General features: G+C 45.1%; 1 protein-coding gene across 16 annotated transcripts in view; it reads right to left on the minus strand.

Annotated features, from left to right (window-relative positions):
* The window catches only part of SFMBT1 (Scm like with four mbt domains 1), a 127,925-nt gene extending 112,381 nt beyond the window's left edge, over positions 1-15,544 (minus strand). For 6 of the 16 annotated variants that reach the window (XM_042979154.1, XM_042979146.1, XM_042979145.1 and 3 more), the window contains exons 1-2: positions 14,853-15,103; positions 3,119-3,191 (exon numbers count right to left, since the gene is read on the minus strand). The gene's annotated coding sequence lies outside the window, so the exon portion shown is untranslated. Of the gene's footprint in view, positions 1-3,118; positions 3,192-13,335; positions 13,404-13,460; positions 13,480-13,864; positions 13,880-13,947; positions 14,281-14,852; positions 15,104-15,526 lie in introns of those variants that run through there. The other 10 variants (XM_042979156.1, XM_042979148.1, XM_042979144.1 and 7 more) reach the window with 7 other exon arrangements.
* Between the last annotated feature and the right edge of the window lie 418 nt (positions 15,545-15,962).

The following is a 15,962-nucleotide window of genomic DNA, read 5'->3' on the forward strand; positions in this document are numbered from 1 at the left end:
CAGTAACAGGCTCTCATCAGTCAGTCACACCTGGGCAAACGAAGTGGCAGGTGGCACAACCTCACCCCCACACAGAACCAGACTGCTGACCACCTCTACAACTACTACCAGAAAAAGTAAAGCAAATGACTGTAACTAATGCCCTCCAACTGGATTTTTACTAATGGAAATATATTTGTTGAAGACCTATAGATGTGCAGTTACCTTGGAAAAAATACTAAGTTGAAATAATGACAATGAAGTTAAGGAAAGAAATTTTGCTAACCTAAAACATTAACCAAAATAGATACTCTAAGCAGCAAAATGCTGAGTTCTCATGAAAAAAATCCTGAACATCCAGAATTAAACTATATAACACTGTACAAAAATCTCTGGACTCTGGGGGAAAAAATGACTTCCTATATCATCTACGGGTTGGTTGTTTATTCACACCTCCATTTAACATAGATGTATTTGCCATGCACTATCTCAGTAGCAGGCACGCCATGCTGGTTAAGACAGACCCAATTCCTCCTCCTGCACTGCTGGTGGGGATGCCAAATGGTGCAGCCAGTGTGGAAAACAGTATGGAGGTTCCTCAAAAAGTTACAAATAGAACTACCCTATGATCCAGCAATTGTACTACTGGGTATTTACCCCCAAAATACAAAAACATTAACTGAAATGGATACATGCACCCCTGTGTTTATTGCAGCATTATTTACAAAAGCCACATTAAGAGAAGCAGCTCAAGTGTTCACTGACTGATGAATGGGTAAAGAAGATGTGGTATGTACATACAATGGAATATTACTCAGCCCTAAAAAAGAATGGAATCTTGCCATTTAGAACATGGATGGAGCTAGAGAGTATTATGCTAAGTGAAATAAGCCAGTCAGAGAAAGACAAATACCACAGGATTTCACTCATATGTGGAATTTAAGAAACAAAACAAACAAGAAAGGGGAAAGAGAGAGAAAGGGAGAGAGGCAAATCAGGAAACAGACTCTTAACTACAGAGAACTGATAGTCACCAGAGGGGATGGGGTAGGGGATGAGGGAAATAGGTGATGGAGATTAAAGAGGGCACTTGCTGTGATGAGCACCAGGTGTTGTATGGAAGTGTTGAATCACTGTGTTGTGCCCTTGAAATTAATATAGCATTCTGTTAACTACACTGGAATTGAAATTAAAAACCTAATTAAAAAAAAAAAGACCCAGTTCCTGTCTTCATGAAGTTTACAATAGTATATACAAGAACAATGCATCAGGGCATTGTCTAGTTCTCCCACAAGGAGCAATAAGGAAAAACATCACTGGAGTAGATTTTAATATTCTCTACAGTGTGCCTTCAAAGCATATACAATAAATTAAATTTTTTAATTTAAATACAAAAGTGAGCTGAAAATAAGATAATTTCATATAGTGATAAATGCCATAAAGAAAACCAAACAGCCATATGAAAGTAGTACCTGGAGTGAAGGTAAGGATATTGAAGCAAGTTTCACCCCTGAGCTGAAGCCCCTATCATCCTATGATGAAAAGGAACTAACTATAATAAACTTGGTGTGCTTGGAGGGACAGAAAAAACATGGGAAAGCAGTGGAAACATGGCAGAGACGGGTAGGGGACAAATCACAAAAGGCATTACAGGCCACAAAAGGAGTTTGGATTTTACTGTAATGACTACGGAAAGTCACTGGCAGGCTCTAAACCTGGGAGTGACAAGATGGAATCTGACTAAACATGATAGCTTCTTGTTTTGCACACAATGCATTTTCGTGGGGAAAGAAATGTTACAGACTATGGTACTGCAATGCTGCCTGTGTGCCTCCATCAGGCGTAGTTACCCACCGCCTGCTCTCTGCTAGGCTGTGCGAGGTACTGATGGGGAGGAAAACACGGTCTCTGACCTTGAGCTCACGTTCTGGTAGAGATGAGAAACACTGAATACATAATTACAACTGTAATATTTGTAAGAGTAGAATACTAGCACATGAGCACCCAGGGTAGTTAATGTGGCCAAGAGCAGTCTAGGAAGGGAGACCTCACACACGACTGGAGTCTTACAGGGCAAGCAGGGATTTCCTCAGTGCATTCCACTCTACACAACACCCAAGCCACTGGTGGGACAGAAGAAAATGTAGGGGCTGTAAAGGCTCTTTCTTTTAAAGAATATTATATAGAATTTTTATGGTGGGATGGTGGGGGGGGGGGGTGTTAACACATAAAACTTGCAACTGTAAGTTCACAGCTATTGCTTAAATAAAATCTTATTAAAAACTTCAAAAGCACAAACTTCCAATTATAAAATAAATTAAGTCCTGGGATGTAACGTACAGCACAGCGATTATAGTTAATAATACTGTATTGCATATATGCTAAGAGAGTAAATCTTAAAAGTCCTCATCACACACACAAAAAAAAGCTTTGTAATTGTGTGTGGTGAAGAATGTTAACTAGACTTGCTGTGGTCATCATCCCCTAATATATACAAATATTGAATCATTGTGTTGCACACCTGAAACCAATACAATGCTGTATATCAACCATATCTCAATTTTAAAGTTAATTATCTTTTAAAAAGAACTTCAATTATGTGGTGTTCCCGCCACACAAAAATGCAAGTCTACATGTCACTTCAACAAGTGGATCTGTGCTGTGTGTGTGTCTGTGTGTCTGTGTGTTACTCGTCATGAGCTGAGATTAAAAACTTGTTTTATTTTATTTTTTTTAATTTACTTATTTTGAGAGATGAGGCAGAGAGAGAGGGAGAGAGAGAATCCCCAGCAGGCTCCATGCTGTCAGCGCAGAGACCAACGCAGGGCTTGATCCCACGAACTGCGAGATCATGACCTGAGCCAAAATCAAGAGTCAGACACTCAACCAACAGCACCACCCAGGTGCCCCTAAAAATTTTTATTAATACCAACTTTTCTCGCAGCCATTTTTATACTCTCCCCATCTCAAACAAAAACAGGCTTTCATCAAAATTTTCAAAGAAAAAATCCAAATACTCTCCACTTAGATTCAAAAATGATTAACTATTTCCCAATTAGCTTTATCTGTGTATATGTACCTACATGTATGTATACTTCCTGAGCTATCTGGAAGTATTGGAGACATCATGACACCTCACCTCTAAACACTTCAGCTGCTGTCCCCCAGGAATAAGGGCATTCTCCTATATAATCACAATGTCATTAGCACACCTAAAAAAAAGAAAAAGGAAAAATAATCAACAATTCCTTAATATCATCTACTATCAGGTACCTAGTTTTAAAAATATTTAAGTATGGGGGTGCCTGGGTAGCTCAGTTGGTTAAGCATCCAACTTTGGCTCAGGTCATGATCTCATGGCTTGTGAGTTCAAGCCCCGTGTTGGGCTCTGTGCTGACAGCTCAGAGGCTGGAGCCTGCTTCGGATTCCGTGTCTCCCTCTCTCTCTCTGCCCCTCCCTCACTCATGCTCTGTCTCTCTCAAGAATAAACATTAAAAAAATAATTTAAAAAATTTAAAAAATAAAAATATTTAAGTATGAAGAAAGGGCTTTGTTGAAAACCTTACTGAAGTATTTTAATAAACTGATTAGATTTATTACTTGTATTTCATTATTTTTCATTTTTAAATGTAATAATACTTTATAAAATTTAAGTTAAAAATCAAATATTCAAAAGTCAATTTTTTAATATTAAAAGTGATTATGGTAATTGAATACGGCAAAAAGCATGAAAGTGGTACACGCAAGATTGACATTTCTGAAGTGCTGTGTTAGTGGAAGGACACTCTAGACAGAGGGACATCCATGGAAAAGGATTTGCAGAAGAGCAGGGTCTCGGTGCAGCTGGGAGCAGGGGGAAGCATGTGAGAGAGAGGGAGATGAGTGGGACAGGTCACACAAGAGGAGCTCTTCGAAGATTCTGCATGCTTTCCGGAGGAGTTTGGACTTCATCCCTACTGGCAGTGAGAGTTCTCCATGATAAAATCAAATTTGTTTAGAGAGCTCTATCTGGCCACAGTGTCAGATTAACTGGAGAGCAGGGAAGATGGGGGGACCATTTGGAGTCAATAGAACAATGTTTACATTTTTCACTACAAATACTTAACATTTTAGTAACACTGTGGGTTGAATAAACCTGCTATACTGGTCAAGGGACAAAACAAAAAACAGTAAAATTAAACTAAGTTTATCTTGAATGTTCATGTTATAGAAATGCAGCTTTAAAGACAGAAAAGTACAGTCAGAAGAGACATGTAAATTTTGAAAGAAGCCGTTGGGCACTTCTGAAGGTTTCAGCATTTAAGGAGCTGGCTCTTTTAATACCCAGTTTCACTTTCCAAAGTGGCTTTCCATTTTCTTGGCAGATTCATCACTGGCACTAATTTTATGTTTATCAGTCACAATTAAAAATTTCCAAAGGAAAACCAATGGGAAAGAGGTGGGTGCAAAACATAAAGCGATTTTCAAACACACAGAGTGCCCTCAGGGCAGTACTAGAAGTAACTGCAGAAGCTCCCTGTACAGAGTCCAGGCGCCGGATGCCAAATCTGCCCAGAGGAGGGGGGGGGGGGGGAAGGGGGAGGAGGGGGGAGGGAAAGGAGGGAGGAGGAGGGGGGAGGATGGAGGAGGGGGAGGAAGAAGAGGAGGGGGAGGAAGAAGAGGAGGGGGAGGAAGGAGAGGAGTGGAGAGGAGGTGGGAGGGGGAGGAAGGAGAGGAGTGGGGAGGAGGTGGGAGGGGGAGGAAGGAGAGGAGTGGGGAGGAGGTGGGAGGGGGAGGAAGGAGAGGAGTGGGGAGGAGGTGGGAGGGGGAGGAAGGAGAGGAGTGGGGAGGAGGTGGGAGGGGGAGGAGGAGGGCAGCCCTGGGAGGCTGGCTAAGCAACAGGGCAGGATGGGATGCTAACCCTTTACTCCCTTCCCCCAGGAGACCTCTAGTTTTATTTAGGTTACATATCAGGCTTCCTAGAAAGATTTCATTTGAACAAAGGGTTCCATAGCTTTAAAAACGTTTGAAAGCTAACAAGTCTGAATTGCATGAACGTTCTTAAGTCAGAGGCTGGTAACTGAAGAAGACTGAGTTCCACAGGAGAGCTGCCGCACGATGAAACAAACACCATTACTACCATCGCTGAGGAGGAACGTAGAGAAGGAGATCTCGGCAGACAGGCCTACTGGAAGAGTGGCAGCTTTGGAGTAGAATAAGGAATTGTTTTGGACCTGTGCCTTTTGAGGGACCAGTGGGGCATTCAAATTGGAAAGGTCCAGACAGTAAAGGACTTGTGGATACAAAGCTTAACAGAAAGGTTTAAGAGGGCTAGGTGGTCTAAACGTGGATGAATCCACCAAAAGAGCTGTAAACAGAGAAACAAGGGTGGGTCTGAAAAGGTCATGGAAGGCAAAAAGAAAAGGGTCTTCCTCAAGACAGGACCCTGTGGGGCCATCCACACACAGGGCCACTTTAGGAGGAGACCCTGAATTTGCAATAGCCTGTGTCCGATAACAGAGAGGGCACAGGCTAGACTGGTTAGAAATGGTTTTCTACAAAGCAGAGGCTACAGAAGGGCAAGGGAGTAAGAGTAAGGGTACTGGCTAGGAAGCAAGTGAAAGACTGGACAATGGGTCCAGATCTGAAGGGGCTGGAACTCAGAGAAAAAGGAGATCACAATGAGATGGGGGCGTATGGAAGCCTCCTGAGGAGGCTGTAGAAAAACACCACACCAGAATCTAAGATTTCACTAGTAGAGGTATTCTGGAAAGAGCTCCTTTTAGACATGTTAATAGGAAGCCAAGATGAGGGTAAAGACTGGGCGGGGACATTGGGACAAGGTCTTCAGAACCCTGTAGTGCCTTAAGGCCCTGGGTCTGGCAGCAGGAGTCATGCAACCCTCCTCAAGCACTCATTGCAAAAAAGGGAGATCCACCCTACAAGGGAAGGCCACAAGAGCCCACCCAACTCTCCATTCCCTTGTCATGCCCACTACTGGCAACCGGATCTGACAACTGAGTCATTTAAAGCTGCTCTCAGTTCACCCTGGAGACCCTACGTGCCCCTTAAGGAAAAAGCACCCTCCCACCCCTGTAACATCTAGGAGCAGATCTGTTTCCCAATTTATGTACAATGTTATTTGTATTAATAATAAAAACTATGTACATTTTAAATGTAAATATAACTCATCATTGAAGACTGGGAAACCAGCTTTAAAAAGGAAACAAAATGGGGGGCGCCTGGGTGGCTCAGTTGGTTGGGCGTCCGACTTTGGCTCAGGTCATGATCTCGAGGTCCGTGGGTTTGAGCCCCGCGTCGGGCTCTGTGCGGACAGCTCAGGGCCTGGAGCCTGTTTCGGATTCTGTGTCTCCCTCTTTCTCTGACCCTTCCCTGTTCATGCTCTCTCTCTCTCTCTGTCTCAAAAATAAATAAATGTTAAAAAAAAATTTTTTAAAAAGGAAACAAAATGGAAATAATAAACATTAATTACATTGAGAAGTTGAGGGGTTCAAATATCATAAATGACCATAATCACAACAACAAAACACTCAAAGTTTTTCAAATTTCTACCTTTAGTTACCAGACTACCTACTCCTGCCCATTTTGCTCAATAATAAAAATGAAAACGAATAAAAAGGAAACTATACTCCTGGAAAGAACACCTATCTACTAATTTTTTTTTTAAAAAAGGAAAGGATGGGGCGCCTGGCTGGCTGGGTTGGTAGAGCATATGACTCGATCTCAGGGTTGTGAGTTCAGGCCCCGTGTTGGGCAGGAAGTTCACTTAAAAAAGAAAAAAAAAAAAAAGAATGTCTAACAGTTTACTCACAAACACCAATGTTTATTTTAAAAAATTAACAAAATGACTCTGGTGTATAAATTGGGCTTTTCAAAATATCTAACTGACAATTCAGGAGCACCAATGACCCACAATAGGGAGAGAATGGTGTAAAAGAGGTGCTCACTAGTGTCCTAGGGACGGTATCTGTCAAAGAAACTGACACATTCAGAAAAACCTTACTAACTCTAGGAAGCAACTAACCACTCTGATTTCCTTAAGAACTGAGCAGTAAGTTAAGGCACCAAAAAAAAAAAAAAAGAAAGAAAGAAAAGAGAGAAAGAAAAGAAAAGAAAAGAAAAGAAAAGAAAAGAAAAGAAAAGAAATCAGGCTTCATGCCATTGTCAATTTTTCAAGGGTTTCAAGAAAGATAATCAAAAGCAGCCTTGTCAAGAAGGCAGTCATAGGAGCGGTGATCAAGAAATGCCCCAAAGTATCTGCCCTTTTCCAGTAACAGAGTATTCAGTAGACTCACCCATGTTTACTACACTAATACAGGCATTTAAACATTAAGAGTTAAAACAACAATGAAAGAAAAAATGTACAGCTCTTTAGCCATTCTGAAAGTGCTAACTGTTCAACGTGTAATCCTTAATTCTGTCAAACCTGCTTTCCCTCTATGACTGGATATCTGTATTTCACAAATGCAAAGTTAAAGTAATACAATAAATTTAAAATATAAAGCATTATTTATGTAGTAATATTATTAAGTAGATTATTGAGCCTCTTTAAAAACTCACTAGTTTTCCATGAATACAGAAATGAGATGTTAAATATGGCAAAACCTCAACTAACCGGAACAGCTGGTCAATGAGTCACTGACTAATCATGCCTCTCAGATAGCTGAAGGCCTATTTACAACTTTGAATACGCAAACTTTTTTGGTTAACTGTTCTGGATAGATGTTTTGACCCAGACCTATATTGTGAACACGTGATTACGCGGTAAGATGTAATCCTAAGACACACAAGGCTCTCTGTTCCACCCAAGTGAGACCCCAGACTGTAGCAACCCCTGCTTCTACACTTTCCCGTCTTCTACACCGTTGGCACAGTCTGCTTCCATCCGTCTCTGGCATCCCAATAACCAAGTATGTCAGGCCTGGTTCTCCCAGCTCTGCCGGCAACCTACAGAGTTCTTCCACGCAAGATAAACGAGTCCTAGTGTAGAAATCTAGAGGTTTCTGTGACCTCTATTTTACATGCTGTGAAAATACATTTTTAAAAATGTACTTCCTCAAAAAGAAATTCTGATGCACATGCTACAGTACCTATGGATGACCCTCAAGGACACTATGCGGAAACAAGCCATTCACGAGAGGACAAAAACAGTATGATTCCACATATATGAAGTGGCCAGAGTAGCCAAGTTCATAAGAGGGAAAATAGAATCGTGTTTGCTAGGGCCTGGCAGGGAAAGGGAAATGGGAGTTACTGTCAGTGGGCTCGGAATTTCAGTTTGGGAAACGTTCTAGAAATGGATAGTGGTGACAACTGCCTGCACAACATCGTGAATGTATTTAACGCCACTGAATTGTACACTTCAAAATTGTTCTCTCTCTCTCTCTCTCTAAAAAAAATTTTTTTAAAAAAAGGGAGCACCTGAGTGGCTCAGTACGTTAAGTGTCCAACTTTGGTTCAGGTCATGATCTCATGGTTTGTGGGTTTAAGCCCCGTGTCGAGCTCTGTGCTGACAGCTCAGAGCCTGGTGCCTGCTTCAGATTCTGTGTCTCCCTCTGTCTCTGCCCCTCCCCCACTCGCACTCTCTCAAAAATAAACATTAAAAAAAAAGTAAACAAATAAAATGGTGAATTTGGGAGCACCTCGGTGGCTCATTAGCTTGAGCGTCTGATGTCAGCCCAGGTCATGATCTCATGGTTAGTAAGTTCAAGGCCCACATCAGGCTCACTACTGACAGCACAGAGCCCACTTTGGGTCCTCTGTTCCCCTCCCTCTCTGCCCCTCCCTCACTTGTGCACATGTTCTCTCAAAAATAAACGTTAAAAAAAAAATAAAATGGTAAATTTTATGTTATGTATATTTTACAAGCAAAATAATTAAAAATTTTAAATATAATGAAGATTTACTTCCTCACTGTGTTCACTATGTTCTAGACAGGTGACATGCTAAGTGATTCTGTGTCTTCTTCATTCAATTACCCCAAGGAAGTTATTTATTTACACACAAGCAAAAATGGGCCAAAATGGTACCTTAAAATTATGATTCCAAATTACCATATATTGTTTTTCACATGGAGAAAGCATGCTTTACAGGAAATGACCCATTAGAAAGACCACTAGTAAAAATTCAGAGCCAGAAAGCACTCTAATGTGGGCAACAAATAGATGGGAAAAGAATGCAAAACTAGAGGTAGCTCATAGGTAGCCTTACCACTGAGGAGATGCTACACAGCGACCACCTCAAGTGTTTTTTTAAAACTCTGCAGGAGGGGGACACCCGAGTGGCTCAGTCAGTTGAGTCGGACTTCAGTTTAGATCATAATCCCACGGTTTGTGGGTTCAAGCCCCACATTGGGCTCTCAGCCATCAGCACAGAGCCCACTTCAGATCCTGTCTTCCTCTCTCTGTCCCTCCCCAGCTCGCACTCTCTCTCCTTCTCTCAAAATTAAAAAAATGTAAAAGGAAAAAAACTATCCAGGGTAACAGAGTGCCTGGATGGCTCAGTGGGTTAAGCGCCCAACTCTTGATTTCAGCTCAGGTCATGATCTTACAGTTCACAGGATGGAGCCTCGCGTCAGACTCTGCACTGACAGTGTGGAGCCTGCTTGGGATTCTGTCTCTCCCTCTCTTTCTCTCTCTCTGCCCCTCTCATACGTGCTCTCGCTCTCTCTCATAAATAAATAAATGGAAAAAAAAAAAAAACAACTATTCAGGGGCACCTGCGTGGTTCAGTTGGTTGAGCCTCCCCAGCTCTTGATCTTGGCTCAGCTCTTTGATCTCAGCTCCTTCCCTGCTTGTGCAGTCTTTCTCTGTCTCTCAAAATAAATAAATAAACTTTTAAAAAATTAAAACAAAACTATTCAGTGTAAAAAAAATAATTTGGAATCCAAATCAAAATATTTGTTGGTTAACACTGTCAACTGAACGTCAGCATCAGAAACTCTTGAGGTATTTTAGTAGTTGCTAAAGTTCTCTGCCCGTCCGTCTCATGTTGTCACTCCAAGTACGTTAACTATCTTGCACTTGCAACTGCCGACAAACCACCTTCCATCTCTCATCTAAGACCCTCTCCAAACGTCATCTCAGACTAAAACCAACTTTCCCAGACCAAACAGATACTCTGAACTGCCCTATGCCAAATCGGTTTAGCAACTAACCTTTCTCGAGATTAAGCAAAAGTGTCAAAAAGAAACCTACACACAACACGGTTAGAAATGCCACCTCATAGCCTCTCCCTGCACAGCCAAATGCCTGACTCTGATGGTACCAAACTTTCAAACCACAAAGTTCAGTACTTAGTATCTTTTAGCACAACATAAAGACTACATCTTTTGTTTTTTAATTACACTCTTGAGTGATCACCTAAAGACTAAGAGAGCTCAATAAGGTTAAAAACATCCTCTTGGATAAGAGACTAGAAATTAATTATATACAAATCTTCAGGTGCCTCTGAATTACAGGCAAAGGTTTACATCCAAACTTGTTAAAACTTCTGCAGTGAAGTCATAATTTTTCTATTAATAACTTGTCTTTGTTCTTATTCTCTCTCCCACTTTTGTAAAATTTAAAAATGAACTGGCAACAACCTGACCACATCCTTTTTATTTTAAATCATTTCCAATGGGGCTAGTACCACTTGAAGAAACAGAATCCTATCAAAATCCCACTCCCTGAAGTATAATGGTTCAAAATCTCCCCATAACCAAAATCCCCAGAGACCTTCGCCCAATTTAACAACTATGTATAGGGAGAAATATTGTTTCAATTGCAAAGCATCCCAGTTAGGTAACAAATGCTACTTACAGAAAGATAACTGCCCGCCCTAACAAAGCTACACCATTTACTGATCATGTGCTTTTTATGTACAAAAATATTTGGCATTCAAAATACCTGCCTACAGGGGCGCCTGGGTGGCTCAGTCGGTTAAGCGGCCGACTTCGGCTCAGGTCATGATCTCGCGGTCCGTGAGTTCGAGCCCCGCGTCGGGCTCTGTGCTGACAGCTGGGAGCCTGGAGCCTGTTTCAGAGTCTGTGTCTCCCTCTCTCTGACCCTCCCCCGTTCATGCTCTGTCTCTCTCTGTCTCAAAAATAAATAAACGTTAAAAAAAATTTAAAAAAAAAAACAAAAAAAACCAAAATACCTGCCTACATAATGGTCTGCTTTTTGGATCATATTCATTTATTTAACATGAGCATAACATGAAGTCTTAATAAAAAGGCCAATGAAGTTTTAAGAGTTCACCTGTTCTATAGACTTTAAAGTCAAACGATGTCTGTATCCATACCCTCGTTCTGTAGCTAAGCCCAGTCTATCACCACTGTGAAAGCAAAAGTACCCTACAGAAGCAGCAAGTTACGGACAGGAAAACCATTTTTAAAGAGAAAAATTAAAATTCAAAGGAACAAATATTAAAAGGGGAAATGACCTTTCCTATGTATTTTGTTTCTCATTTTGCATCTTTAGTTGCAACTCTCAAAATTTAACAAGGTTTAAGTTAAACAGTTGATCATGTAAAAGCTAAAAAATCTCTAAAAAAAAAAAAAAAAAAAAAAAGGCATACACACAACCAGTGGATCAATTACTAAGTGATGAATTACTGTCTTAACTAATGATGCTATGAATCTTGGAGTAGAGTAACCAAACCTAGCTTAGCTGTTGGCTAGTTAACTGACTGGCTTAGTCACAGAAAACAATTATTCAGCGAAATCCATTTCACAAAAGAAAATCTTTTTCTTTTAAGTTTATTTTTTTGAGAGAGTGCTCGCGCAGGCACAAGTGGGAGAGGGGAAGACAGGGAGGGAGAGGGAGAATCCCAAGCAGGCTCCTCATTATCAGCATAGAGCCACATGCGGGGCTTAAACTCACAAACCTCAAGATCATCACCTGAGCCAAAGTCAGATGCTTAACTGACTGAGCCACCCAGAAATCCCCAAGAAAATCTTTGAACTTAGTGGACTATGCCCCATACATCACTACCACAGGCCTTAGGCAGTTCCCAACTTTGTATCACAAAGACATCCTTGCAATAAAAAACACAGGCCATTGTGAAGAATCGACAAGAATTCACTTACAACTTCTAACTCCTCTCCTTCAGAAGCAGAAACAAGAAAATGTACAGGAATATATTAAAAGGCATTTGGGAAGAGTAAGCAAATTGCTGAAGTACTTGCTTCAGTGAAAAAACAAAACAAAACAAAATAAAAACTTCCTAGATGGCTAATACAAAAAGGTATCCTAATCATGTTGAAATAAAAAAAATAATCACACTTGACATAATTTTTAGTTACCTTTTGTTTTTGCTTTCATCACTAAAGTTTTAATGACTGGATAAGCCAGGCGAATATCCTGCATATATAAATCAAGTTAATTGCTGTCATTTAAAAGGTTGTTAAAGCTTTATGCCCACATTCTTTAATTCACTGAACTTTAAAAAATCAATTTTCATTCAATTTTCTCAGCAAATTGTAGGCTTTAAGGAACTGATTCATCTACTAACACCTTAAACACTTACTTGTTGGGAAAGTTCATGATCCATCCTCCAAGCCTACTATCTAGAAATACCTCAGTATTCCAAAAATGGTAAGTAACACACTGATACTGGGCCTGTGACCACAAGGATGCCCAACAACCACAGATCCAAATCTGCAAAGCCCTGCTTCAGCTGAAAAGTGGCCTTCTAACCAAGAAGTTTCCTGGGTCAGAATTTTTTGTTATTCTAGGTAGTAACAACCATTAAGAATTTTTATAAAAGCATTTAGGGTCATGGCAAAAATGACCATAACTCCAGATTTACACACCTGCTGTCCTTTAGCTTAGTATCACCCTCACCCTCAAAAGGGTTCTGTTATGAAGCAAAACGCACTAGTGATGCCAGAAGTCAGAACTGTGGTGTCCCCTTAGGGAGAGGGTACATTCCTCTCTTACTCATGAGAGGAATGTAAAGGGAGCCCATTGGGAGGCTGAAAATTCTGTGAATCTTGATCTGAGTGTGGTTATCAGGGCATATGCATATGCATTTAAGGTCTTACTGTAAATCAGAACTCAATTTAAAAAAATTAAATAGAATTTTTAGAACACGCTGAATAAATATGTAAATGTCTGTGTTCAAATAATAAGTGATATAAAATAATCCTAGGTGTAGCAACTAAGATGTTTTTTCCAAATGTATTTTGATAAAGATGTATATTTATTGTGAGCACTTTAATGTAAAACCGGTCAAAACACAGACCATGATTTTTTTAATCTCTCATTTTAAAAAGTTGCCAAATTTGAGATCTGAAAGCATGCAGAAAGATGACCTATTCATCCTCTGATTTTGCGAATAAGGAAAACCAAATCTTGAGGGTAAGAACCATACCGAGATAAGGCAGCTAGTCAATGACAACAGTAGTAACAGAACTGTTTCCTGATCTTGAGCCACTCCCGTTTCCACCAGGCCGTTACTTTTGTGACACTGTAAACAAATATGAACTCTGGATCTACCTGTGGCCTAGAAGGATTCAACATAGCCTTCAAAATAGCAGACCAACAGGCCCCAAAGTGTATACACAAAGACACGCTCATCTTCCTCCTCTCAAGACAGTTGGCAAAGGATTGATCATATTTTCAGGCAAGCATTTTTCTTGTGATGCAATCAAGTGTGACATCTTTAAAATGTGGTTCAAGAGGAAAAGGTATATGCAGGGATTGGCAAAATCCATCCTATTTCCTTTCAAATCTCTTTGATGGTTACTTGGTTCAGAATACTATGTCACTAGGTAGGACTCATGAAAACATCACTTGGGGCCGTTCAGGAGCACGGCTTGGAGTCACCCGCTGGGAAAAACCCTCACTGAACAAAAATCTTGTCTCTGCCTTGGGTGTCCTACCCAGCTCCCTGCACATACCAACACTTGCAGGTGACCTGTGCCTTACAGCTTAGTTTTAGAGCCCAGCGAAGAGCTGACATCTTGCTAAAAACTTAACATACATCCTTTCCGCGGGAATTTATTTCTGTTCTCACAAGGCGTTTCTGCTCCCCACAGAGCAGGCCTTGCTTCTCAGGACTCTCTGCTCGCCTCTCCACAGCCTCTTCTTCACGGTTTAAAACGAGACTTTAAGAACAGAAATCGAAACGGTCACGGCCCTCCCGAGCGAGCGGGTCCGGCTGGGGTCGGGCGGCGGGTGCCCGGCGAGCCCACTGCCAGCTCGCGCGCGGCGCCAGGGAGGCCCGACGCACTCCACCACGCCGGCCCGAAGCAACCGGTTGCGGGGGCCGCTAGACGCTCCGCAACAGCGCAGCGGCCACCTCGGCCCTCGGAAGTTCGGACCGCCGCGAGGGCAGCACGTCCCCGGCCTCAGCTGCGGGTTCGCGCCCCGGCCCCGGAGCGAGCCCGGGGGGCGGGTCCGCGGGGGCTCGGCGGGCGGGAGCGCGGGACGCGCGGGGAGGGGCGCGCGGCGGGCCCAGAGCGCCGGGGAACTTGGGCGCCCGCCGGTGCCGCCGCCCGGCCACTTTCCTTTCACGCCCCCGGGGCTGCCGCGCGCCGCGCCGCCCTCCCGGGGCCGCCGGCCGCCGCGGCCGCTCGCCGCCGCGGCGAGGCGCCCAGGCGCGCTCCTGCAACCGGGCCGGCCGGCGCGCGGGGCCGCGGGGGCGCGCGAGGCCGCGCGCGGGCGCCGCGCTGCCCCCCCCCGCCCCGCCCCCGCCCCCAACGTGCCGCCGCCGCCCGTTGGCGCCTCAGCCGGCGCGCCCGCCGCCCGCCGGCTGAGGCGGTTTTTCGTTGGCAAAGTTGCGCGGCCCCCTCGAGGGGGGCGCCGCGCGATCCCCCGCCCCAGCTCCGCCGCCGCCCCTTCAGGCCGCCGCGCGGGAAGGCCCAGCTGGCGGCCCCGCTTTTTTACCTGCCGGGAGTTTTCGCGCGCGCCCTCGCTCGATCGCTGGCTTTTCCCTCCTCTCGCGCCCGTTTTCTTTCTTTCTTTCCTTCTTTTCGCTTCCCCGCGCGGGCGCTTTTTCCGCTCGCGCCGCCCGCGCTCGCCCGCTCGCGCCCTCCTTCCTGCTGGGCTCGGCGGAGCGGGGCGGCCGGCAGCTCTCCCCGCCCCCCTCCACCCGCGCTCCGGCGGAGGCGGCGGCGGCGGCGGCGCTCCGCGCTCCGACTCATTCCAATATGGCACGGGTGCAGGGCGCATGCGCCCGCGCCCCCCCCCCCCCCCCCACCATTCCGCGCTCCTCCCGGCAGCCCGCGCCCCTCGCGCCGTGCGCGTGGCGCCCCCGGGCCGGGCCTCCCCGAGCCGGCCCGCAAGTCTTCCAACCCGGCTGGGGCCGCGCGGGATGCGAGGCGTTAGGGGAGTGAGGGGCCGGGGTCGGGCGCCGCCGGCTACCCCCGCCCCTCGTGCCCCGAGCCACAACTTGCCACGGACATCCCCGAGGCCGTGGCGTGGGGCACGCGGCGGAGCCTCCGGCCCCCGACGGCGCGGCGACCCCGTGCGGTCGGGCCCCGAAAGGGAGACGCGCCCCGGGACCAAGCACCCACCCTATCCCTTCTCCGACCCACGAGGGAAGGGCCCTCGAGTCTCACCTCCGGCTGTGCAGGGAGCCCAGTGGTGTCCGCGGGTCGGTCCTGGCGCCCGGGCCGGACGAAGCGCGCCGCTGTCGTCCGCACGTGACCGCCTCCGGCAAGATGGCATTAGCGGAGGAACGGACGGAGCCGCCACCGATCCCAGATGTGCGCGCGTGTCGCAGCGGGAGAGGGCTGCGTCCACCCGCCTGGCCCACGTCGGGAATCTGGTGCGTCCTTCCGAGACCTGGAAGGGCACCCAAGTGCCCCTTGTCTACGAAGTCGGCCCCGGGCCCCCAGGCGCACTGGGTTTCTCCAGGCTTCCGCAGGAGGCGCCCTGTAAATCCGAGTTTTCCAGCCGCTCGGGGCCCCAGCGAGGGGGCACAAGACGGCTGCCGAATTCGGGCAGGAGAGCTGGGGGCCCGGGGTTGGAACAGAAGCTTAAAGGTGGCTGCAA

The sequence above is a fragment of the Panthera tigris genome, chromosome A2 (genome assembly GCF_018350195.1).
Source record: "Panthera tigris isolate Pti1 chromosome A2, P.tigris_Pti1_mat1.1, whole genome shotgun sequence".
Classification (NCBI taxonomy): Eukaryota; Metazoa; Chordata; class Mammalia; order Carnivora; family Felidae; genus Panthera; species Panthera tigris.